This window comes from Dama dama, chromosome 4 (genome assembly GCF_033118175.1).
Source record: "Dama dama isolate Ldn47 chromosome 4, ASM3311817v1, whole genome shotgun sequence".
NCBI lineage: Eukaryota > Metazoa > Chordata > Mammalia > Artiodactyla > Cervidae > Dama > Dama dama.
Genome location: NC_083684.1, coordinates 64,507,250 through 64,515,530, shown reverse-complemented (window position 1 = coordinate 64,515,530; position 8,281 = coordinate 64,507,250).

Genomic DNA, 8,281 nt, shown 5'->3' with positions numbered 1-8,281 from the left:
ATTAATAGTGCAAACCTCTTTAAGTTTTCTGTAAGAAAAACATTCTGTAAGAGGAAGTTAGTGGTCAGTAATTTATGTTTTCAAATCTTATTTTATTTGGAAATGACCTAGCTATTTATTGAATTTTTATTATTTAGTTTAGTATAACTCTAGAAATTTAAGTTATCCCAATCTTAAAAGATCATTTTAGATTATAATAATAGATTATTTCTTTTAATAGAGTTTATCTAAAAGTTTTCATCCCATTTATATATATATATATTATATTTATATATATATAATATATTTATATATATATTATATTTATATATAATATATTTATATATATATAATATATTTATATATACATGGAGAGAGAAATGGCAACCCAATCCAGTGTTCATGCCTGGAGAATCCCAGGGATGGGGGAAGCTGGTGGGCTGCCATCTATGGGGTTGCAGAGAGTTGGACAGGACTGAAGCGACTTAGCAGCAGCAATATACATATATATGTATATATATATATATAAAGTTACCTTTTGGTTGACATATTTAGTTTACATTAAACCTAGGCACAATAAAAGTATTATATAATGTTGATGACTTAAGACATGTCTTAATATATTAGCAAACAATTATATTTAAATTATATTTATATTTAAATAAACACTACATTTTATTTCAGCCTCTTGATGAAAGTGAAAGAGGATGGTGAAAAAGTTGGCTTAAAGCTCAACATTCAGAAAACTAAGATCATGGCATTTGGTCCCATCACTTTATAGAAAATAGGTGGGGAAACAGTGGAAACAGTGTCAGACTTTATTTTGGGGGGCTCCAAAATCACTGCCGATGGTGATTGCAGCCATGAAATTAAAAGACGCTTACTCCTTGGAAGGAAACTTATGACCTACCTAGACAGCATATTAAAAAGCAGAGACATTACATTGCCAACAAAGGTCCATGTAGTCAAGGCTATGCTTTGTCCAGTGGTCATGTATGGATGTGAGATTTGGACTCTGAAGAAAGCTGAGCACCGAAAAATTGATGCTTTTGAACTGTGGTGTTGGAGAAGACTCTTGAGAGTCCCTTGGACTGCAAGGAGATCCAACCAGTCCATCCTAAAGGAGATCAGTCCTGTGTGTTCACTGGAAGGACTGACGCTGAAGCTGAAACTCCAATTTTGGCCACCTCATGCAACCTGTTGACTCATTGGAAAAGACCCTGATGCTGGGAGGGATTGAGGGCGGGAGGAGAAGGGGACGACAGAGGATGAGATGGCTGGATGGCATCACCGACTTCATGGACATGAGTTTGAATAAACTCAGGGAGTTGGTGATGGACAGGGAGGCCTGGTGTGCTGAGATTCATGGGGTTGCAAAGAGCTGGGCACGACTGAGCGACTGAACTGAACTGAACTGAAACATTATATTTAATATTGAATATTTTTCAGTTCACAGGAATCTGAATTTAAATAGAGCTCATTTAGCTTCATATTATCTAAAAACATAGACATACATTGAGACCCAGATAAATTTAGATAGACGGATAGAGATAGATTTCCGCTTGAAATTAAAAGAATTTTTTTTTTCTTTTTTTTTTTTTTTTTAAATTTTTATTATTATTTTTTTTTCCAGTGGGTTTTGTCATACATTGCTATGAATCAGCCATGGATTTACATGTATTCCCAATCCCGATCCCCCCTCCCACCTCCCTCTCCACCCGATTCCTCTGGGTCTTCCCAGTGCACCAGGCCGGAGCACTTGTCTCGTGCATCCCACCTGGGCTGGTGATCTGTTTCACCATAGTTAGTATACATGCTGTTCTTTTGAAATATCCCACCCTCACATTCTCCCAGAGAGTTCAAAAGTCTGTTCTGTATTTCTGTGTCTCTTTTTCTGTTCTGCATATATGGTTATCGTTATCACCTTTCTAAATTCCATATACATGTGTCAGTATGCTATAATGTTCTTTATCTTTCTGGCTTACTTCACTCTGTATAATGGGCTCCAGCTTCATCCATCTCATTAGGACTGGTTCAAATGAATTCTTTTTAACGGCTGAGTAATATTCCATGGTGTATATGTACCACAGCTTCCTTATCCATTCATCTGCTGATGGGCATCTAGGTTGCTTCCATGTCCTGGCTATTATAAACAGTGCTGCGATGAACATTGGGGTGCACGTGTCTCTTTCAGATCTGGTTTCCTCAGTGTGCATGCCCAGAAGTGGGATTGCTGGGTCATATGGCAACAAAGGACCTATACATAGAAAACTATAAAACACTGATGAAAGAAATCAAAGAGGACACAAACAGATGGAGAAACATACCGTGTTCATGGATTGGAAGAATTAATATTGTCAAAATGGCTATTCTACCCAAAGCAGTCTATAGATTCAATGCAATCCCTATCAAGCTACCAACGGTATTTTTCACAGAACTAGACCAAAGAATTTCACAATTTGTATGGAAATACAAAAAGCCTCGAATAGCCAAAGTAATCTTGAGAAAGAAGAATGGAGCTGGAGGAATCAACCTGCCTGACTTCAGACTCTACTACAAAGCCACAGTCATCAAGACAGTATGGTACTGGCACAAAGACAGAAATATAGATCAATGGAACAGAATAGAAAGCCCAGAGATAAATCCACGAACCTATGGACACCTTATCTTTGACAAAGGAGGCAAGGATATACAATGGAAAAAAGACAACCTCTTTAACAAGTGGTGCTGGGAAAACTGGTCAACCACTTGTAAAAGAATGAAACTAGAACACTTTCTAACACCATACACAAAAATAAACTCAAAATGGATTTTTTTTTTTTTTAGTTCTTCCAATTTTTTTATGACTGGAGTCCCAGATAGAGTGGGCTGTGTATCTCAAGGACATGATGAGAGTTAACTTCAGGCTTTTTCCTAGGCCTGTTTTTGTTTCCCAGTCAGAATTGAAGCTTCAAAAAAGTATTTTAACAAGTTAACCTTTTCATAAATGCATGTGTAAGAAGAACCAGTTTTGTAGTTTCAAAATAGATTTTATTTTAATCAGTTTTTTCTGGCTTCTAATGTACATCATGGCCATTCAGTGTCAAAAATGTCATTTTTCTTTCTTATAGTTACAGTATAACACTAATGATATACGCATGAGGAAATTGTTGTCACATTGGGAGCAAAGCTTTGGCTACAAAATTTTGACAAATAGTGAGACTGTTAAGCATATCTTGAGGTAAGATATTCCATTGAAATCTTTTATGAGACCCAATATGATTAGGATAAGGGAGAGTGAAAGTGAACCTCTCCCGGTCTAAAGGGTGTAGGGGTATACTGAAAAAGCAATCTTGTAAATCAGTAATAATAATATGCTAATTTTAAGGAACAGTAGTAGGTGATGGGATCCCTAGTAGCAATACACCCATAGGTTTCATAGATGCATTAACTTTTGTAAGGTCTGTTAGAGACGCCATTTGTTAGATTTCTTTTTTATAACAAAAATAGGAGAGTTCCAAGGAGAGCAAGATTCCTCAATATGTTTCGATTTTAATTGTATGTCTATAAGTTCTTTAGCAGCCTGTAATTTATCTTTCATAAGGGGCCATTACTCTGTCCAAATAGGCTCATCATTTTTCCCAGTTATTTTAATAATTGTTTTGTTTGTTAAATGAGCATTGGCCCCTAGGAAAAATGTGGAATGTATATCTGAGTTTGCCATTGCATAAGTCATTCCTTACCTATTAGATTAAGTGGTGCATTTATCACATAAGGAGAAGGAAATGGCAACCCACGCCAATATTCTTGCCTGGAGAATCCCATGGATGGAGGAGCCTGTTGGGCTACAGTACATGGGGTGGCAAAGAGTCGGACACAACTGAGTGACTTCACTACACTCACTTACCACATAAGGTCTTAATGTTGCAGGTTGGCCTTCTGGTCCCTCACAGGGGTATATGTGAACACTTTGATAGACTTCTTGCATTTTGGTTTGAGAAATTCCTGCAATTTGGCAACAGACTTTTTTGTAGAGGCCATGATTTGGGCCATAAGTGTTTGGAAATAATAGTAATATCAGATCCAGTGTCAAGGAGACAAGAAAAATTTTTACCATTAATTTTGAAATTTATAATTGGTCAGGCATATTCAGATACCAATGATGTCCATAAGGATTGTTTTTTGTCTGTATGGTTGAATCTGCCTGTCCATATATCATTAGAGGAGTTAATAGAAATGTGTTGCCAACAAAGGCCCATCTGGTCAAGGCTATGCTTTTTCCCGTGGTCATGTATGGATGTGAGAGTAGGACTGTGAAGAAAGCTAAGTGCCGAAAAATTGATGTTTTTGAACTGTGATGTTGGAGAAGACTCTTGAGAGTCCCTTGGAGTACAGGGAGATCCAACCAGTCCATCCTGAAAGAGATAGGTCCTGGGTGTTCATTGGAGAGTCTGATGCTGAAGCTGAAACTCCAATAGTTTGGCCACCTCATGTGAAGAGTTGACTCATTGGAAAAGACCTTGATGCTGGGAGGGATTGGGAGCAGGAGGAGAAGGGGATGACAGAGGATGAGATGGTTGGATGGCATCACCGACTCGATGGGCATGAGTTTGAGTGAACTCCGGGAGTTTGTGATGGACAGGGAGGCCTGGCGTGCTGCGATACTTGGGGTCACAAAAAGTTGGACACGACTGAGCAACTTAACTAACTAGCTAAGGCAAAAAAGTAATTGAGCAATCTTTTCCCCCTTTTAGAATTGTCATAGAATCTGAGATGACATCATGAATTGAACTTCTCCTTTAAAACCTGAATTAATTATTCCAGGGTGGACAGCAATTCCTTTACAATCAAACTAGATCAGCTGAGTAAAAGACCGAAGGTTTGTGGGGGTGGGGGCCCAAAAAGTCTGATAGATATTCAAGAATAGACTGCTTGAGGGTAAAGGAGAAAATCATTTAGCGCTGATATATTGATGGTAACACTGCCGGATGTTGAGGGTTTGAGGGAAAAGATGCAATTTGCCCCTGGTTTTTGTTGAAGGGGACCTAAGGGGTCCCCTGCTTGGTGTTTCCTGGAATAGTCCTTCCTTCAATATCAAATTTAGATTTACAATCTTTGGCCCAATGCATTCCTCTATGCCAGTGAGGGCAAATTCTTGGAGGTTTGTTTATTAACCCTCTTAGGGCAGTCCCTTTTTAAATGGTTTTTATCTCTACATGTAAAGCATCCTTCATTTTCCTCTCTAAAGGCAGCAGCCGTTGTCTCAGCTAGCATTTGCATCTTCTGAGTTTCTGATCCTAGATTGAGACAAGCCTTCATATATAATAGTCCCAGTCTCATGAATTGGAGTGATAGCTCTTTGACATTCCTGATTTGCATTCTCATAAACAAGTAATTTCTCTAGCTGTCTTTTGACTTCTTCTCCAATTATAGTATGGGAAATAGCAGTTTCTAATCTAGCTAAAATATCAGCGTAATTTTCTTTAGGTCCTTGTAATATTTTGGTGTAGCTACCTGTAGGCTCTCCGTGAGGAGTAATTCGACCCCAAGTTTCAAGGGTCACTGTCTTTAATTGTTCATGCAACAAGGAAGGGCATTGTACTTGAGCTTCTATGACATCAAGTTTTCTGGTATCAGTTAACATTTCAAAAGTCATTTGGTTTTGGGAGTGCCAGCTTGGGCATTCTTGTTAGCATGATCTCTGGCTATATCATGAAACCACATTGTCCATTGAAGATATTCTCCTGGTTTAAGGAGAGCTTTTACTAGAATTCGCCAATCATAGGGAATAAAGTTTCCAATATAAGATGCCACAGCATTTAGAAGCTCTTTAGTAAAAGGTGAATGTCGGCCATACACAGTTACAGCCTTTTTCATTTGTTGCCTGTAAAAATAAACGAATATCTTCATATTGAGGTATTATGTGCCCTTGAGCATCAGGATTTCTTAAAACTGGAAAGGCGGAGAAACCATCAGGTTCAGAGACTTGTGATAGCAAAGCCAGTAATTCAGAGAGCTTCTGTCATGGAGGAAAGTGTGTACATACCGATTTTTTTGCAAATATGACTCTGTACTAAGAACTTATCATTATTATCTAAAAAAGGATCACCAGTTTTGATGTCAAAAAGTGTCTCAGGAGACTCGTTGTTAGAATCATTAGGTTCTAGTGAAGGAGAGACTTTTGGATTTGTGCCTGCTGGCAGAGGAGGAGCATTTGGAGCAGCCGAGGCAGGTCTTGTAGGAAAATTCTGTAATATCTTATGTTGTTCTAATTGGGCCTTTTGTAAAGTTTTATCGCTTAATTTATATTCATATAATAAGTGTTCTGTCTGTTGTCGAATATTAAGAGGGCTAGAAGTTACCTTGAAATGGCAGAATTACAGCTTTAAAGAGAGCCCATAGGGGCCAGAAATCGATTGGAATATTTTTATCTGTTTTTGGTGGCTCATTCAACATTTTCTTTGACCCGGTGCCAAATTTCTAAATCAAAACTGTCTTTATCAGGGAACCAAGGATTACAATTAACCATTGATTAAAGGCAAGCCTCTATTTGTTGGTGTGAAACCAAAAGTCCCTGAGCTTTAAACAAATGGTGAAGTAAAGTAGAGAGATGATGGGGCTTTCCTGCCATTTGAAGTTAAGCAGAGAAATGAGGGAGCTTTGTTGCCATTTGTCCCATGTCTTAGTACTTACTGACCTCAATAGGCCCTGGGTCACTCCGTCTGAAATGCCACATATACCAGAGTCCCTGTTCTGGGTGCCACTTGTTGGGGTCCTTTAATCAATATATATATATAGAGAAAAAAGGCACGGGGACCTAAGCTCTGATGGAGCAAAGGTGCTTTAATGATCTTTTTGTGAGTATATGTAGGCTGTTGTACAAGGAATTTCTTTCGACAATGATAAAGATCACAAAAGTAAACATACAGCAACTATTACCAAGGGAACAAAGAATTAACGATGGTCAAAAGGTCAAGAGACAATCCATATCTCAAGAAAGAGAGACAGAGGTGGATATCTGAAAGTGTTTTCCTTTGAAACCAGGACCAAGGGAAGGATGCTCACTTTTGCCACTCTGGATTAACAGTGTGGAGGTCTTAGCAACTGCATTTGAACAAAAATGTAATAAGAGACATCAAAGCCTAAGAGAAGAAGTAACACAGTCACTACTATAGAGAAATGATACTTTATATAGAAAACCCTAATATCTCCACCAGAAAACTAACTAATGAATTCAGTACACACACTCACACACACAATGGAATATTCCTCACCCCTTAAGAATAAAATTTTGCAGCTTCTAATATAGATGGACCTGGATATCATTCTGTTTAGTGAATTAAATCAGACAGAGAAAGACAAATACTGTATATTTTCACCTGACACATGCAACCTAAAACTACTACAAATGGATGAAAATAATGGAGTAGAAAAATACTCTCGCACATAGAGCATAAACAAGTCTTTACCAGTGCGGAGAGAAAGTGGGAAGGGGCAAGACAGAGTATAGATTCAGAAGTACACACTACTATGTATAAAATAAATAAACTACAAGGACATACTTTACAGCACAGGGAATATAGCCAATAGTTCATAATAGCTTAAAACAAAGTATAACCTATATATTGAACCACAATGTTGTACCTCTGCCACTACCATAATACTGTAAATCAACTATAATTCACTGAAAAATTTAACATAAAAGAAGAGTTCTACGTTGTGATATGTGGTTGTAATGGCAGTCATATTACAATATTTACATGTAACAAATTACCAAATCTTACACTTTAAATTTACACAATGTTATGTGTCAAATATATTTCAGTTTGAAAAATCTGCTGAAATATAGTTTTATTTTGACGTGTTTTTTATTGTACTTCACTTCAAGCTTCTCATTTCTACATGAAAATATTTTAATGTGCTAATCTCCCTGCAAGATTCTTTCTAATAAATAATGCCATCTCCCTTAATATTTAAATCAGTTCTAATGAGGTGGATGAAACTGGAGCCCATTATACAGAGTGAAGTAAGCCAGAAAGAAAATCACCAATACAGTATACAAAGGCAGATATATGGAATTTAGAAACATGGTGATGATAACTCTATATGCAAGATAGAAAAAGAGACACAGATGTATAGAACAGAATTTTGGACTCTGTGGGAGAAGGTGAGGGTGGGATGATCTGAGAGAATAGCATTGAAACATGTATATTTTCAATTGTGAAACAGATTGCCAGTCCAGGTTTGATGCATGAGACAAGTGCTCAGGGCTGGTGCCCTGGATGACCCTAGGAGGGAGGTGGGAGTGGGGTTCAGGATGAGA